We start from the raw sequence: 17,394 nt of genomic DNA, 5'->3' as shown, positions 1-17,394 counted from the left end.
CGTCGGCCGTCGGCCGTCGAAAGTCTTCGGAGTGGTCTGTCACTCGTTTCTCGTGAAGGTGTCAGTTTGTGTTGTGATTGTGGTGATGTGTGTATGTATGGATGGATGAGTGTTGTCAGTGGACCTAAGTGAAACGTTCTCTAATCTGTGCGAAACCCTCCTTTTGGATAGTTTGGATACCTAACTCTAACCTTATCGGTAAGTAGAGCACGCAATGATATTGCGACCCACACATTGATAAATATTTCTGAAATATAGTGTCTTATAGCATGTATGGTGCATGAGAATTTTTCGAATTGCTGCCAGCGGTCCTTTTGTTGCTTTTAAATGCCGGTTTTCTACGAATTTGGTACATTTTAAAAGCCAATTTCTTCTATAAGTTTCTGCCTCTGAAAGTTCACTTTCGGAATTTGTACAACGAATACTTCGTGAGTTGTCGAGGCAGTCTGTCGTCTGGTAAATTTCTATTTGGAGAAACCAAGTCAACGTTTAATGTATTAAACAATTCAAGGCGTTTCTGTCGTTAAATGTGTCATGCCATAAACCTGTACAAAATATTGGCCATTTTTTCTTAAAATATTCCTAGTGTACTAGTTCTCAAACCATTGCAAGGGAATTTGTGGTTATGGATGGCCATGGTAAGCATGTCACTATTTTCTTTGTATAACTTTTCATTTTCTTCTTCTATGAAATAAAAATTCCTTATAGATGGCCAGGAGGAAATTGACTTTCTGGAAACTTGCAGTGCCATGTAGTAAGCCTAAACACTTCCACCCAAAATGCATTGATATTTTCTAAGAGATTCATAAGTTTATCTTATCCTTATATTTCTGACTGTGTAGTACTGGTATTATATTCGAATTGAATTTAGATTGACACTCTCCTCTGATAAGACGAGTCTATCTTATCAATCGCTTGATACTTTTCTGATTGAGATAGGACCAGCTGTATCCCCTTTTTTGGTGTTATTATAGTTGCAGGATTATCGTCCTCTGCCAAACTATTCATAAAAGACGATGCAAAACAATCTTAAGAAGCAGTGGTTTTGGTTGGGGAATCATGGTTTGTCAGTGGGCTAGGGTGGTGGTGGGTGACTTACATTTGAAATTTGCCGACTGCATAAACTCACTCAGGTGACCAGATACTTCAGTGTCAGTGTTTGGGGGGAGGCGGCACCTCAGTGGGTTTGCTGTTGGAGCTCCATTGTGGAGCAGCTCGTGCTTCTCCTGTCCCTATGGGTAGCCCTGTAGCTCGAAGGACTCAAGGTGACACCCCGGAGTCAGAGTCCTACAGCTGTTCTAGGACTCCGTGCGAAGCTCTGTGCGGCTCTGTGGAGCTCTGGGAATCGGGGGTTCGATACGAGGGAAGGCCAAGGACTTGGAGGGCTTGAAGCCCCTTGGTCTCGGCCGAGTCTTGGGTAGAGTCCTGTGGGCTGGGTCCAGCTGGGTCGCTCCGGCGCATGGGTGACCAGTGGTGCTAGGCTGGCTTGGGCTGGCCGGGCCTGTACCCTGTACTGCAGTCTTTGTTTACTGTACGGAGTTGGTTTATCGTCCTCCCTGTTGGGGCCGCGACCAGGCCAAGCCAGGCCGTGTCGTTCGGACGGTTCGCCCATCGCCCACCGTGTCGCCAGTCCCCGTCCCCACCGAGTCACCGAGTGTGAGTCAACCTCTTCGCCCACCCCTCGCTGTCGGCCCGTCGCCCCGCCACGCACATCCTGTCAGTCCCGGGTTCGAGCCCCGCCGCAGCGCCTCCCGTTTGCAAGGACGTCGCTCCAGGAACATCCAGGGGCCGGCTGGTCCTGCTGTCTTCATCGCTCTGTCTCTCTCGCACTCGCCGGGCATCGTTGTGAGAGAGACAGGGCGACGGAATCAGTGTGCAGCCCGTCTGTACTTTTGGCGGAGCGTCGCGCGCGCTGCAACAGTGACTCATGCAGTGTCGTGGAAGTCGTCTCTGCGAAGGCGTCGGCCGCGTCGGCAGCCTCCAGTCACGGGGGCTGTGACGGCGTGGCGTGGCTGTGACGGGCCTGTGACGGCTGTGACGCCGGGGCTCGGCGGCTGAAGGCTGGAGAAAGTGGTCGCGTGGCCGTGGGCCGGAGTCCGAGTCCAGCCGCTGGAGCTGGAGTGACTCCGGCCCGGCCCGGCCCGGCGGACTCCGATCGGGGAAAGGCAGGGCCGACGGAGGGGCCGACGGCCGCCGAGCGGAGCGGGTCCTAGCCACGATAAGTGCGCGGTGACTCAGTGTGTGTGATATGATGCGCGCCCCGTTACACGTCGCACTATCAGCTATCTTGACGGGCCTTCCCTTCGCCGCCGCCCCCGCCGCCCTCCGTGCGCTCTTGGCTCCCGTATCGCCGCCGCATCTGCTGCAGACTGACGTCGCGCTGTCTCTCTCGCACTCGCGGGGCGTTGCGCGTGCGTGCGAGAGAGACAGCGCACCCTGCCGGTCGTCGCGGCCCGGTTCATTGAGGTCAGGGAACCCTTTTATTGTGGGACACGCAGGGCGAGGCACTGCGGGGCCCCCGTCTCCTCGGCGTTGCGCCAAGCAGGACCAATATGCCGCGGGTACTCTGTTAAAAGTCAACATTCGCGCCGCCCGCAAAACGCGCGCTTTCCCGCGTTATCGCCCCGATCCCGAAATAATTGGGGCTTTACGACGGCGCGCTATTGAGTCGGGAATAACGAAGGAACCGAGCGGAATCGCTAATTTGGATACTAAAAGCCAAAAGCGCGGGGAAAGCGGCGGCGCGCGTGCGGCGGCCGCGCTGTTTTGACTTGGCGTGGGTGGCCGACTGTCTCTGTCGCTCTCGTGGCGCGTTTCGTGGGGCGTGCAGGGGTGCGGGAGGGACGGAGCGACGCGAGAACGCACGAAAACGCTGTGCGGAATCACGGAGTCGGTCCTCCTCCAGGCCCTCGGCGATCGGGGGGCCCAAAAGGCCGGCAGCATCGTGTTCGCCGTCAAGGCCTCCGAGGCCGTCAGGGCCTTCAAGGTCGCTCTCGGCGTTATCTTCGGCGGCGCGCCACGCACCCCCTGGACGTTTCTCTTTCTCACTCTCTCTCCTCCGCGCTTCCTCTCTTTCCCTCTCGCTCAATTACTCCGTTTCCCCGTCCCCCTCTTTTATGGGGCGCGTGGCGTTTACGTCGCCGGGCCTTACTTTATCCCCTTCATTCGGCGTCGTGTTGCTGGGCGCGGCCGCGGTCAGGCCGGGTCCCTCCAGGGGTGTGCGCGTGGCGGCCTCCTGCCTTTTGTTATTGATTTTGTTGTTTTTATTTCCTGGTTTTTGAAACGTGGCGCGGCAAATCGGACTGCGTGACTGCGTACTCTGCCGATGCGGCTAAGGAGGCTGGCGGCGGACCGCGGGCCGGCGAGCCAAAGAGCGCGTCCCACATGCAAGTCGCTTTGGCGAAATCTAAAACGGTCCGCCGCGGTTCGGCCTCCCTCCGCCCGCCGCCCGCTGCCCCTGCAGCGTAGGGGCCTACGACACCACGCGGACGCCGCCACTGTCCGGGAGGGAAGCGGCGCCGGCCGAGACGCGCGACGCACGCCGTGCACGCCGTCTCTCTCGCAGCCCCGCGGCACGCGCCTCGAGTGCGACGGAGACGGAGTCTGCCGTGCCCGGCACGCGTGCGCTCGCGCGCGGGAAGGCCTAAATCACGCCGGTAAAAATAGACGAATCTCTGCGGCGCGTGCGCCGCGGTGACGTCATTTTCCGGCCGATTTGGGGGCGGCCCGGACCGAGGCTGGAAGGGCCCGACAGTGTGCGTGCATGCGGAAGGGGGCGGGGTGACTCGGGGTGACGACCCAGGGCAGCTGCTTGCATGCCTGCGACAGCCTGAGGCGCGTGCGTGCGTGATGTGTCTCTGTCTCTCTCGCACTCACGGGGCGGCCCGCAGTGAAAGTGCGGTGGATTCGGTCTGTCGCTGTATCCATCTTTCTGCCCGCGCCTGAAAGCGTGCGTGGCGCGTGCGTGGCGCGTGCGTGGGCGGGCGGTGGTTTGTTTTGCGAGTGGCGTGGCCGCCAGTGGCCGCGCGCCACGAGACAATGTTCCCGGGGGTTGCTTGATGGCCCTCAGACGTCGTCGCCAGCAGATTCAGAGGCAGAAACATTGGCCGAAGTTTTCGGACGCGCAAACACGCACGACGGTTCCGTCATTTCGCCCTTTTTTTTTTTTTTTTTTTTTTGAACGCGCGTTCTGGTTTTGTGGCGGTATTTTTAACGCGGCCCGGGCTGACACTGTTCGTCTCCGCCAGCAGCAGCATGGCGTTGTTGTTGTTGCTGGTGGTGGAGCAATTGAGAGGATAAGCCCGTACAGGACGACGGTGGCGGCGGCGCGGACTTGCTGGCAGCTGGCAGCGCGCCCACGGGGCCGATGGGTCCTGCGCCCTGCCCGTCCGGCCTGTCCTGCCTACCGGTCGGCTTGGACTGCCCACGGCGCGGCTCGCGCGGCCCGGCGCGACAGCCTGCACGCCCTGCACGCCGAGCCCACGGACGGACGACGTCGCACCGGTTTGCCCGCGACAAGGCCCCCGTCGCGTCGGACAGGTGCGCGTGGAGTGGAGCCCAACCTGCAGGCTGATTCCGAGCGTCGTACTCTGTCTCTCTCGCACTCGTGGGGCGTCCCGTAGGGGTGCGAGAGGGACACAGCGTCGGAATTAGCGACCTGCGGGTCGCCGCCGTGGCCGGCGCCGGGTCGTCTGGCCGCGCTCCGCGCTCGCGCAGCACACCCCTCGACCCGACCCACACCCGCGACGGTTGCGCCCGCCGCGCGACGGACTATTTTAGCCCCTGTCCGCCCCTGTCCGTCCAAGCGGCTGACTTTGTCATAGGCGCCGCGCCGCGCCCCGCCACGCCCCACCGCGCGCGGATGCCCTGCCGAGGGTGCAGCGCGCACGGTGAACACGCTGACGCCCTCGGGGGGCTTCCGAAGGATCGTCTCTCTCTCGCATCCGTGCGGCACGTCCCATGAGTGCGACAGAGACAGCGCGATGTGACGAATCCCTCGGAATCGGGCGGCTGGAGCAGCGGTTCTCAACCTTTCTCGGCTCGCGACCCCAAATTTGTAGCCAAAAATTTCCGCGACCCCCAGGAAAAGTTTCACGACCCCACGGGACCCCTCCTTTAGCATGCCACTGCGTCTGATCCGAGGCGGGCATTTTGCTCCCTCAACGGGCAATTGGTCTTTGAACCTTCCTTTAGCACGCCTCTGTTACGGAGTGCGATTATCAGTCTTAGTTTGGGGGCAGTATTGTCTCAAAGTTGGCCAAAACGCTCAGAAATGTCTTTGAAAAATCATGTTTTGGGTCGATTTTAAGCAGCCACTGCGTCTGATCCGAGCCGGGCATTTTGCTCCCTCAACGGGCAATTGTTCTTTGGACCTTCCTTTAGCTTGCCTCTGTTACGGAATGCGATTATCAGTCTTAGTTTGGGAGCAGTATTGTCTCAAAGTTGACCAAAACAGTCACAACGGTTTTTCAAAGACATTTTTGAGCGTTTCGGCCAACTTTGAGACAATACTGCTCCCAAACTAAGACTGATAATCACACTCCGTAACAAAGGCATGCTAAAGGAAGGTCCAAAGACCAATTGCCCGTTGAAGGAGGACGAAATACCGCCTCGGGTCAGACGCAGTGGCTGCTTAAAATCGGCCCAAAACACGATTTTTCAAAGACATTTCTGACCGTTTTGGTAAACTTTGAGACAATACTGCTCCCAAACTAAGACTGATAATCACACTCCGTAACAAAGGCATGCTAAAGGAAGGTTCAAAGACCAATTGCCCGTTGAGGGAGCAAAATGCCCGCCTCGGATCAGACGCAGTGGCTGCTTAAAATCGGCCCAAAACACGACCCCAGCTACCTCGCCGCGACCCCTTAAAATTTTTTCGCGACCCCACTTGGGGTCGCGACCCTAAGGTTGAGAACCACTGGGCTGGAGGCTGCGCCAGGCTGTGAGATGCCCGGTCAGTCGATTACGATTGCAGAGGGTCGGGGTGTTCTTCGGCGTCAGCGCGCCAGCATGAGACCAGGGACCTTGGTCAAGGTCGAGATGCCTCCCCGGCGAGCACCAGCGCGCACCACCTCGCCGCGCTGCTGACGTCCGCTTCCGCACGTGCGCGGCCTGCGGCGGGGCGGGGCGGGGCGGGGCCATTTGATGTAATTTTGATGATGCACCGGGAGGGTTCTGGCCGTTCTGGCCGCGTTTCGACGATTGCGGGCGGACGGGTGGGCCGCGGCCTCCGCCGCCTCCGCGGCCGCGGAAAAAGAAGGAAGCTGCTCTCAACACGCGGCGGGTCGGCCGGCCGGCGGGGGTATTTTTCGGTCCTGGTTACCGCCGTTACTGACGTACGGATGTAGCCTCGCGGCGTGCCTCCCACTCACCTGCCCGCGTTGCGCGCGCCGGCGGCCCGTGCCAGCGTCGTCTCTCTCTCTCGCACCCCTGCGGAACGCCCCACGAGTGCGAGATGGACAGAGCGAGCAGAAGCCGCGTGCGCCGGTCGTCGTCGTCGTCGTCGTCGTCGTCATGTCCAGTCATTGCGGGCACCGCGAAATACCTTGGCCCCGCCCCAACAATCTGCCCGCTAAAAAGAAGCCACTGTTTTCTTCTCGTGCAGCTCGGCGACGTATTTATCATGCGAGGCGAAAGGGGTCACTGCAGGCCGTTGGTTTTTACGACGGGTCGGGGCGAGCGCGCTCGCGTCGTCGCGTCAAGCGGGGCAGGCAGTGCAGGACGACGAGCAGGACGAAGAGCACCACTCCTTGTATGCTGCGGCGCAGCGCGGCACAGTGTGGCCTTTTTCGTTTTAATTCGGAACGTCTGCAGCGGCGGCCACAACTACCGCCTTGAGCGAGTGCCTTGGCCCCGCCGCCGCACCCCACCACGCCCCGCCCCGCCCGGTTGCCTGCCGGTCCGTATTTGGCGGCGGGCGAGGCGGGGCGGGGCGGGGCGCGGCGAGTGGGGCGGGGTGCTGCTCGCTGACCCGTCGGCCGCGAGTCCGCGGGGGCACGGCTCGGCACGGCGGCGCGGTGCGGGGCCGCCACCCGAGGACCGAGTGGGGCGGGGCGCGGTCGCGGCTATCCATGAGAATGCATGTGTTGCTCGTATTAGCGACATCTTGTCCTGCTTGTCCGCCTCGCTAAGTTTAGCGCAGAGGATCGCGCCCCTCCCCGCCGCTGCTCCTCCCCCCCCCCCCCCCCCGCAGACGGACTGCCGCGTTCCCGCACCGCCACGCGCGTAACGCGGTAACGTGGTAACGTCGCCCCTCGGGGCTCGCGGGGGGGAATGGAGTCACTTCCGATACTCTCACGGGAGTTCCGCCGCCGCCAAGGCGCCGCCTCGGCAGCGCTCGCTCGGCCGGGCCGGCCGGGCCCGTCGGGGCGGAGAAGTAACGAGAAAAGTTGACCCCGTGTCCGGGACAGGAGGAGCGGGTTTAGGGCCTCGCCCGTCGACGCGACTGTCTGTCGATGCGGCCGTCGAGTCGAACGTCGAATCGACCCCGTTGACTTGACGTTCCACCCGCTCTGATACGAACGAGACGCGGCAGTCCAGGCCCGGCGCGGCGCGGGCACTTGCATCGTGCCTGAGTGCGCCGGGCGGGGCGGGGCGGGGCGGGGCCGCGGGCTGTCGGCAAGTGCATGCACAGCGCGGCGCGCGGCCTTGTTGTGATGACGGCGTCGGTTTGTTCTGCAACTCGCGGCGGCGGCGGGGCGGTGTGCACTGCACTGTGGAACTGGGGTGGCGGCGGGGGCGGCGCGACGACGGGCCGCAGCCAAGGGCGCCATTTAAATTTGAATTTAGCGCGGGAAGCGGATTGGGGCAGCAGGGCCGCCGCCGCGGTGGTGGCGACAGAGATCCCCAGAGGTCGCGGCGGAGGCCGTGATGGCGGTGCGTCGCGCTGCATGTATGAGTGCGCGCGCGGCGGGGCACGGTGCGGGGGCTCGGTCCGGAACGGCCGCATGACGGCCCGGAACTGGACGCACTCAGTGAGTCGTGGCTTCCGTGGGGAGAGAGAGAGGGAGGGAACAAAAGAATGGCCCGAAATATGGATGAAATAGTGGAGCGGGCGCGATAGGCTTCCGGTGGCGCCGGCACGCCCTGCGGCCCGCAGCACCGCCAGCACGGCCAGCACCGCCACACCGGAAGGGGAAGTCCAAGGAGAGGCCGCCCTTTTGCAGGTCCATGACCGTGCCGCTGCTGCAGCTGCTGCAGCTGCCGCTCCCAGATGGGGGCTCTAGCGCCTGTAGTCCGAGAGTCTCTCGCACCTACACGGGGCGCCTCACGAGTGCGAGAGAGACGACCCTCTCGGGCTGGCGGTCTGCTGGCCCTGCGCTGCTCCTGCGTCTGTCAGGTGCTCAGATGGTGGGCCCGATGGGCAGGGCCGGCAGGGCCCAGTTCGTTAAAGCGCCAGGGTATCGTGCTGATGGTTGTCGCCCCGGCACGCTCTAGAACACACACGCACACACTCACGCAGAGCGCTGCGCTGCCCAGCCTGGCCGGCTGTTTCCGCAGTGCAGTCACCTCTGGCCCGGCCCCGCCAGCCCCGCCAGCCCCGCCCCCAGGTGTCGGACGCTTCCTCGCCTTGTCGCGCAGGGACTGGCAGGGACTGGCAGGGACCCGGGGAACCTCGGCATGGGAACCGCCGCCTCGCTGCCCAAGGAGGAATTTGGGGCCGATTTAGTGGAGGCGTTGAAGCGGAAAGCGCATGCTAACACAACACGCAGGCGTGGCGCGGCGGAGCCGTGGCTGTCGGCAAGTTCGTGGGCCGGCCGCCGCGCGCGGTAGGCAGCCCGTGGACAGCGGCGCGCGGCGGGTTGCCTACCCCGGAGTTGGCAGGCGCTTCGGGCGGACCGCGGTGCGAGCGGTGCAAGGAATCTGCCTCGACCCGACAGTGGCGGACAACAGCGCCTTTGTTCGCATGTCCTGGCCAGTCCTGGCAGGGGGGGGGGGGCGTTAGAACGAAGCGGGTTCGCATTGGGACGAACCCTGCCAAGCGCCCTGCCGCTTGCCCTGCCGTCCGTGGGATGCCGCATAGCCGCGCCGCGACATGTGGCCCAACGGATTTATGTTGGCAGGCCTTTGTGCCGGCCTGCAGTTTGACTCCGAACGGCGTGCTCTCTCTCTCTCGCTCTCCCGGGGCCGCTCCTTCCTTAGGGGTGCGAGAGAGACGGATTGGACCTGCCGCAGGCCCTGCAGGCCCTCGGGCTGGCCTCGATACCGATCGGGCCTTGCGCCGGCGTGTCTTCGTCGTCCTGCCTGGGCGCAGCGGCCGGAGTCCTTCCACTTCCAGTGTCCCTCCCGCCGCCGTCGCGCCGTCGCTATGACCAGGCTCGGACTGGCCACGGCAGACAGGCAGAAAAATCTGCCGGGGCCTTTCGGGTTTGGGACCAGTAACGTCAGAAAGTTGGTCAAAGAATCCTAGTATAGACGAAAGTAGCCGTTTTCGCTGATTTTGGGCGGCCACTGCGTCCGATCTAATTGCGGTCAACGGCCTCCCTCGACGCCCTAGTATTCTTAAGACCCTACTCTTTCATGCCCTGTGTCGGGAAGACGTTGACCACAACGATTTTGGCTTTGACCGCAGCGATTTTGGGACCAAAGTTGGTCAAAAAGTGGTCGAATCTCGGAAATTTGCTGATTTTGCTGACTTTGGGTGGCCACTGTGTCCAATCTAGTCGCCGTAAAAGGCCTCCCTCGACGTCCTAGTATTCTTAAGACCCTACTCTTTCATGCCCTGTATCGGGAAGACGTTGACCACAACGATTTTGGCTTTGACCGCAACGATTTTCCGACCAAGTTGGTCAAAAAGTGGTCGAATCTCGGAAATTTGCTGATTTTGCTGACTTTGGGCGGCCACTGTGTCCAATCTAGTCGCCGTAAAAGGCCTCCCTCAACGCCCTAGTATTCTTAAGACCCTACTCTTTCATGCCCTGTGTCGGGAAGACGTTGACCACAACGATTTTGGCTTTGACCGCAGCGATTTTGGGACCAAAGTTGGTCAAAAAGTGGTCGAATCTCGGAAATTTGCTGATTTTGCTGACTTTGGGTGGCCACTGTGTCCAATCTAGTCGCCGTAAAAGGCCTCCCTCGACGTCCTAGTATTCTTAAGACCCTACTCTTTCATGCCCTGTATCGGGAAGACGTTGACCACAACGATTTTGGCTTTGACCGCAACGATTTTCCGACCAAGTTGGTCAAAAAGTGGTCGAATCTCGGAAATTTGCTGATTTTGCTGACTTTGGGCGGCCACTGTGTCCAATCTAGTCGCCGTAAAAGGCCTCCCTCGACGTCCTAGTATTCTTAAGACCCTACTCTTTCATGCCCTGTATCGGGAAGACGTTGACCACAACGATTTTGGCTTTGACCGCAACGATTTTCCGACCAAGTTGGTCAAAAAGTGGTCGAATCTCGGAAATTTGCTGATTTTGCTGACTTTGGGCGGCCACTGTGTCCAATCTAGTCGCCGTAAAAGGCCTCCCTCGACGTTCTAGTATTCTTAAGACCCTACTCTTTCATGCCCTGTATCGGGAAGACGTTGACCACAACGATTTTGGCTTTGACCGCAACGATTTTCCGACCAAGTTGGTCAAAAAGTGGTCGAATCTCGGAAATTTGCTGATTTTGCTGACTTTGGGCGGCCACTGTGTCCAATCTAGTCGCCGTAAAAGGCCTCCCTCAACGCCCTAGTATTCTTAAGACCCTTCTCTTTCATGCCCTGTATCGGGAAGGCTATTGACCGCAACTAGTTTGGGAGCGGTAGCCTCGCAAAGTTGGTCATGAAGGGTAAAAACATAATGATGATCGGGGGCCTTTGCAGTTCTATCCGCTGGGGCCTTTTGGGGGCCAGTCCGAGCCTGGCTATGACGACGGACTCGAGTGCACCTCCAACGCGGCCCCGCCGCCCCGCGGCCAGCCATTTTATTGTCTCGCGGAGTCTCCGGAGAACGCTGCCGGGGTTTTTATTATTTTCTGCCGGCCTCCTTATCAAAAGCTGCGCAAGCTAGCGAAATGCACACACACTCACACAGAGAAGCACTCACTCACACGCACGCCGGGCTATGCGATCTAATCGTGCGCGGGCGTGGCCCTGGCCGGCCGTGGCCGGGCCGTGGCGTGCGCGGTGACGTAAGGTTCCAGCGCGCCGCGCGCCGCGTGCAGCGCCTTCCTTTTATAAATTGTGCGGAGCCGCGCTGCCGCGGAGCAACGACCCGGTCGGCCAAGCCGGGGCAACGAGGCGTGCCGGCCTGCCCCGCTGTCTCTCTCGCACCTGTGCGGGACGCCCCGCGAGTGCGACAGAGGCGGAGCGACGAAGGCGACTCTCGGAATCTGTCTGCCGCACGTCCTGCCACTGTAATCTAGGGACAGATTACAGCGGGTCAAGTCGAGTCGCCGGCCGCCGCGGAGGAGGACGCGGAGGACTGCACAGTGGGCCAGAAGACCGGTGGGGGCGGCCAAGACTCTAGAGACCCGCCGCGCGCCCTTCGCACACGCGTCACTGTTTGAGCCGCCCCGCCGGCCCCGCCCCCCCGAGTGTTATGCAAGTCCGTATCGAGCCGGTGGTGGCTTTGGTTTGGAGTACTGTTTTTGTTGTTGGCCGAGCCGCTGCCTGCCGCGCCGTTCAGACAGTCCTCCGTCTCTGTCGCACTCGCGGGCCTCCCCGCGCGGGTGCGAGGGAGACGGGGCGACAGACCTGCATCGCTCGGCTGTCTCGCCGCGAAGGGCGGAGGGCGCCGCTAGTGGCGTCTAGCGCGTCTAGCAGTGTGGCGGTGTGGCGGTGCGGGGGAGTCGAGCGGAGTCAGTGACGCAGTGCAGTGCCGGGCCGCCGGGCCGCCGGGCCCTCTAGCACGAACGGGTCCTCCCCTCCCCGGGGTCCCGGGGTCCTAGCCATTGATTCTCTCGTATTACCTCAGTCTGCGAGGTGCTACGGCGGGGCGGGGCAGGGCGGGGCGGGGCGGGGCCTCTTCCTCCTTGGGGCAGGCCAGGGCGGGCCGCGGGCCGCGCCGTCCGTCAGGCTAGCTGAACCAACCGGCTAACGGTACATTAGAAGCAGGGGCAACCGCCGGAAAGAGCGGCAGGGCCTGGCAGGGCCTGGCAAGGCGGAGGGGAAGGGGGGGGGGCGTTCAAAAGTGGGCCGCTTGGCCGCTTGAGCTAACGCGCAGCGGAAGGAATACAGCTAGCAAGCACACTGCGGACGCCCGGCCGGCCGTTTTACCACCCAGTCAGCCTGATTCTCTCTGTCTCTGTCCCGCTCGCGCGCTGCCGGGACTGCTGCGGCGTTGGAGAGAGACGGGAAGGAGCCTGCTGCACTGGCGTGGCGGGCGCGCGTTAGCCTGGTTTCGGCTCGGTCGCGCGCCGCGGTCGCCGTGTTGACGGCAGTGTACACTGGTGAAACAAAGGCATAAAAATTATGCCCTTTAAGGGCGTAAACGATTTACGCCCTTAAAGGGCATAAATCGTTAATGCCTTTGGGAAGGGCATTAAAATTTTGCTTGAAATTCCTATACCATTTACGCCCTTCCCAAGGGCATAAAACGATTTATGCCCCTGGAAGGGCGTAAAAGAGTATTTATGCCCTTAAGGGCGTAATTTTTATGCCTTTGTTTTACCAGTGTACTCTAGGCGTTGCCTGCGCCCCGCCCCGCCCCGCCCCGCGTGGTGCATGCCGGGGAAATGGGGGGCCCCGCGAGGGGTATCGTGGTGATTACGGTCCGAGATGCGGCGCGCGTGTATGTGTGTGTGAGTGTGTCTGTGTCCAGGACGAGGAAGAAGTGAAGACCAAAGCGAAAGGGTTGTAGCGCTCTTGTCTTTTGTTTTGTTTCTTTTTCCGTCGCGCGCGGCGGTCGTGCTGTTTGAGCAACAGCGGGGCGGGTCGTCATAGGCTACGCGACGGTGACGCTCTCCGCGGCCTGGCGGCCTGGCGACGCGCTGCGGGGGATGTGAGCCGATGGCGGGCGATGGCGTCACCGCCTTGTTGTGCATCTGCGGAGACAGACACCTGCAGCGCGGCATAGCAGGCGGCGGCAGGCGGCGGCCAAAAGGAGCAGACGACGCGGCATGCTGCACCGGGCAGCCGAGGCGGCAGCGCGGCACCTGCATTCGCAGGTGTGTCGCGGTCTCGGCGGGGAAGGGAAGGGGAAGGGGAGGTTCTCGGAAAATGCGTCCATGTTTCCCACGTGGCGTCCGTCCACCTTGAAAACGGCCAAGTCGGATATTGAGTTTAAAAGAAAGTTGCGCGCGCGGCGGGGCGCGGCGCGGCGGGCCGGCCGGGGCGGGACTGACTCCGTCCGACTCGGCGACGCGGAGAGCATGTTTGACTGCATGCATGATGCAGGCTGCTTCCTCCGCGAGGGCCGCCAGGGCCGCGGCCGGGCGGACGGGGAAATGCTGGCGAGATTCGGCCTGCTCGTGGCCTTTCCTCGCAGTGGCGTGCCGCGTGCCGTGGCGTGCTCTGACCGGAGTCCTCCGGACGTGCCTGGAAGCTGGCCGTGCTGGCCGTGCGGCTGGCCGGCAGGCAGGGCAAGACGCTGCCGCCGCGAGCTCTCGACTACTCTCGACCACTCGACTCGGCATTAGTGGTATTTTACACCGCTTGCCGCCTGGCCTGCGGGCGTGCCTAGCCGTGCCTGGGCCTGCCGTGCCTGCAGACTGATTCCGAGAGGCGCCTTCGTCGCTCCGTCTCTCTCGCACTCGCGGGGCGTGCCGCGCGGGTGCGAGAGAGACGCAGCCACGAAAACGACGACCGCGGAGCGGACGGCTCGCAGCAGTCCCACGTACAACAGTACAGTACGGCCCAGACGTACGAACATACGTACGGAGCGAGGCACGCCTAGTGCTCGCGAGGCGCGGTCCAGGACAAGAAATCGCACTGCGTCGTGCAAGGTTGCCGCGCGCGTCGCGGAAAACCTGGAAATCGTGGGAAAGTCATGGGAAATGATGCTGTCGTGAAAATCATGCGGGAGAGTCTCGGTGCTGGTTGAGGCGAATGGAACTGGAGACTGAGTTTGTTGTGAATGCGCGGTAGTGTGGCCAGTGACTCTGCGCGGGCCGGGCGCCTTGCGCTACGTGGGACGGCGAGGTTTGGTCGGCCAGGCCAGGCCGTGAGTGCGAGAGAGACAGACAGCCCCTCCGGCTCCTCCGTGGCTCCGCGGCGGTCAAGGCTATCGCGCCGATTGCGAACGCGCTCTGTCTCTCTCGCACTCGCGGGCCGTGCCGCAGTGCCGAAGGCGTGCGAGAGAGACAGGACCTCTTTGCCCCACGTGGCGTGTCGCCCCGCGCGGCCTGCATCGGGGGCACCGCCTTATCCCCGTAAGAGCGAAAGTGTTGGCGGTGCGGTGGGTGACGCGGTGCCGGGCATCAACAAGCAGGCGCTGCAGGCGCTCAGAAAGAAGAAGAGATACACCCCGGCTTTCTAAAAAAAAAATATCGTCCGAAAAAAATTAAATTGTGATGTACGGTACGGCAGAAGTATGGTGATGGCGGTGGCACTTGGAGTGCCACATTTCGCACGTCGATCTGCCTGCAACTGGTTGGTCGGGTGTTCGCCGACGCTGCGTCGCTTTCTATCCCGTCCTGCTAACTTTATTATCATTATTATCGCTATATCGCCACCGTCAGTGGCAAAGCTGAGCTGTTCCTTTTTTTTTGTCGCCGCGGTGAGTGCACTGCGCTGCGTTGCTGCGCGTTGCTGTGCCGCGCCGGCGGACACTGGCTGATTGACAGAGTGGCGCGCTGACGACTACACTGCCAACGACGACGACGGCGTGCAGCGGACTCGGCAAAGACTTGGCTGAGATGACGCCGCCGCTTCGGCGCTTCGGCCTTGGCTGTCCCATTGAATCCGCTCCCCCGCAGTCACTGCCACGTTGCATCCCGCCGCCGCGATCCTCTCCCCGCGAACCCTTCCTCGCCTGCCGGCCTGACCCTTCTCCTTGATGGATCCTCTCCCATCGCCGGGCTTCGGCGTGTCGGTCCGATTGCCCCCCCTGCGCCCCCTCCTCCTTTGCACACGAGTCCGCGCAGTCAGTCCGCGTGTCCGTTTTTTCGTCTTGCCGGCACTCCGTGTGACTTGGTCGACTTGGCGGCACTCTGCCGGCCAAGGCCAAGCAAGCCGAGCCTGGCCGAGCCGCGGATAGGCAATGATGCTCTGGCCGTGCCGTGATGGGTCGCGCCTGTCTGTGTGCCGCGGTGCCGTGGTCGGCGCCGTGTACCGACGGGAAAATAGCCCACGGACCGCGCCGACGCCACAGCCAGGCACGCCCAGGCGAAGACGGCCCGCCGCGAAAGCCTTCGGGGCCAAGCAGACACTCTCAAATTTAGTCGCGTTGTCCAATCCTTATCGATGCTTTTGTCGGGCGGAGGGAAGCGCTACTGGCCGCGCTGGTCCGTGTTTTCCTGCTCGATCGACAGCGCGTCGCTGCCCCTCGTCGTCCTGCTGATAAAGGCCCCCGTGACGGCCGTGGCGGCGGCGTGGCAGGTGCATCCACACAGAACAGCCGATGGCCGGGCGCGCCGCGCCACGCCACTGCGATAGCGGGCGTGGCGGGCTGCCGCGCTGCGCTGCGCCCCGGATATTGGACTGGTATCGGGCAGCCCGCCGCCTCGGCCGGCCGGGGTGACGGGGATGGGCCGGGCTGGGCGCGGTGGTGCAGTCAGCGGTCACGGCCAGAGCCAAGCCAGAGCCGCGCGGGTCCGCCCCGCACGCCCCGCACGCCGACGCGATGCAATTAGGTGGCTCGATTTTGATATCGCCGCGCTGGCGGCCAGCCCCGCCAGCCCGCTCGGCTCGGCACACTCGGCACACGCGACGGCACGGGCCAGCGGCCGGCCACGCCCCGCGACGCCGCAGGCCGACAGCCTGGAACAGCCCCCTACGTCTCTCTCGCACTCGCGGTGCGTTCCGCGGGGGAGCGAGAGAGACGGAGCGACGGGCAGGCAGGGCCTCCGCGGCGGGCCGGCGGGGTGATGGAAGTGACTTTGCGTCCGCGTCCCGCGAGGCGCCCCGCCATCTCTAGTGCATCTGTTGCGCCCTCTGGCCCTGGCCGCCTCGCTCCTTCCCTTCGTCACGTTGGCCCAGTTCGACTCCCCCCTCCCCCTTTCCCATTCCGCCTCCTCCGCGACTTTCTCGCTTCGCTTCGTTATGAGCGCGTTGTGCGTAAGACTGGCGCGCCGTGTGGGTTGGCTCGCTCGGGTTTGTCGTTTTTTCGCCGTCGTTGGTGTGTGTCTTTCTGTTTTTTCGCACACCCTATTTGCGTTACATTACTTCATTAACACGCGCGTGCGTGTGGCGGCGCGGCGGCGCGGCTCGTGATTCCGAAAGCTGCTGTCTCTCTCGCACCCTCGTGGTGGGACGTCCGGGACGCGCTGTGAGGGCGAGAGGGACGGAGCGACGCCGTGCAGTGCAGGGCGTTGTTGCGTGCGTCGCGCTCCATCGGCGTGGCGTGGCCGGCGTGGCCGTTCGCCTGCAGGTTGATTCCGAGAGTCGCTTTGGTCGCTCTGTCTCTGTCGCACTCGTGGGGCGTCCCGTGTAGGTGCGAGACAGGCAGCACTGCTGGCGGTTCGCGTGACGCGTGACCTTTATGCGAATGAAAAGTAACGCCGTTGTCTTGTCTTTTTCAGGCCGTGCGCTGGGCCGCTGGGCCGCTGGCGTGCTAGGATGGGCCGGACGGAGCAGACAGGTGAGTGTCTTTGTCTCTCTCGCACCTTGGTCGTGGACACACTCTAGGAGAGAAATCCCCTCGCGGCAGCGCGACTGCGGCACGGAGGCACCTTCCTTCCCTTCCCTCGGGCCCTCGAGCCTCTAGCAGCCGCGACGACCTGCCAGGCTGTCCTCTCGCAGTCGCGGGGCGCCACGCAGGGGTGCGAGAGAGAGGGGCCGCGCGACGGCACTGCTATTCGGAATCAGCTTGCCGACTGACACGACACACGCGCGCGCCGTTCGTGACACGTTCGTGACACGTTCGTGACGCGCTTCGGGCGTGGCGGCGTGCGTGCATGATGGCTAAGTGCCACACTGGGTGTGCCATCGCCCTCCCTCTCTCTTTCTCTCCCCCTCTCTCTCCCCCGCCGCGCCCCTCGCAATGCGGTGCTTCCTGATTACCACCAATACTCCCCCTTCCCTTCTCCTTTCGCTTACGCATCGCGGCATCGCCCCAGCAGGAACAGTGCTTTAGTCGCCTTCTCTCTCTCTCTGGCACTCACGGGGCCAGCGGGGGAGAGACAGAGCGAAGTCCTCCTGCAGAGCGTCGCCGCGTCGCCCCACCCCTCCGGCTTTGCGGCGGGCTCTAGCTGCGCGACGCCGCGACGCCCCTGTAAGCCCTCATCGCCGAGCCCCGCCGCGCTGCGCCGCGCCGCGGGGGCGGCGTTCGGGTCGCCGCGGGGGCGGCGTTCGGGTCGAGTGGCTCTCTG

At 62.5% G+C, this 17,394-nt stretch overlaps 1 protein-coding gene across 10 annotated transcripts in view; it reads left to right on the top strand.

Moving 5' to 3' along the window:
* The first annotated feature begins 41 nt into the window (after nt 1–41).
* LOC117640578 (F-actin-monooxygenase Mical) overlaps nt 42–17,394 on the top strand; it is a 37,040-nt gene continuing 19,687 nt past the window's right edge. For all 10 annotated transcript variants that reach the window (XR_004587439.1, XM_034377156.1, XM_034377160.1 and 7 more), the window contains exons 1-2: nt 42–198; nt 16,606–16,664. The gene's annotated coding sequence lies outside the window, so the exon portion shown is untranslated. The remainder of the gene's footprint in view (nt 199–16,605; nt 16,665–17,394) is intronic.

This window comes from Thrips palmi, unplaced genomic scaffold (genome assembly GCF_012932325.1).
Source record: "Thrips palmi isolate BJ-2018 unplaced genomic scaffold, TpBJ-2018v1 HiC_scaffold_12, whole genome shotgun sequence".
NCBI lineage: Eukaryota > Metazoa > Arthropoda > Insecta > Thysanoptera > Thripidae > Thrips > Thrips palmi.
The sequence above is the reverse complement of the archived record's forward strand: the minus strand, read 5'-3'. Positions and strand labels throughout refer to the sequence as shown.